The sequence below is a fragment of the Pteropus alecto genome, unplaced genomic scaffold (genome assembly GCF_000325575.1).
Source record: "Pteropus alecto unplaced genomic scaffold, ASM32557v1 scaffold75, whole genome shotgun sequence".
NCBI classification, from domain to species: Eukaryota; Metazoa; Chordata; class Mammalia; order Chiroptera; family Pteropodidae; genus Pteropus; species Pteropus alecto.
Genome location: NW_006440638.1, coordinates 2,031,853 through 2,032,138, shown reverse-complemented (window position 1 = coordinate 2,032,138; position 286 = coordinate 2,031,853).

Sequence of the window (286 nt, the reverse complement as noted above, 5' to 3'; positions counted from 1 at the left end):
GGACCCTCGCCCTCCGAACGCACAGCAGAGTAGCTGGCGTAGCCTTTGCCCCCGCATCAATCATTAATGGGCCAGCTCGGGCTGCTGCAGCCCTAGAAGGGGGGATGGTACGGAACTCGAGACTGGGGACAACTCTATCATCCGAGGCGGCCGCGAAACACTAGCCGGGGAGGTCCCCGCCCCCACCTACGTGTGCCCGTCCCTCCTTCCCTCCAGCGATTCGGCTCCCACATCCCCGCCTCCTGCGCCGGGGGCGGCGGCGGCTGCGCCCGCACCGCTCGATGCC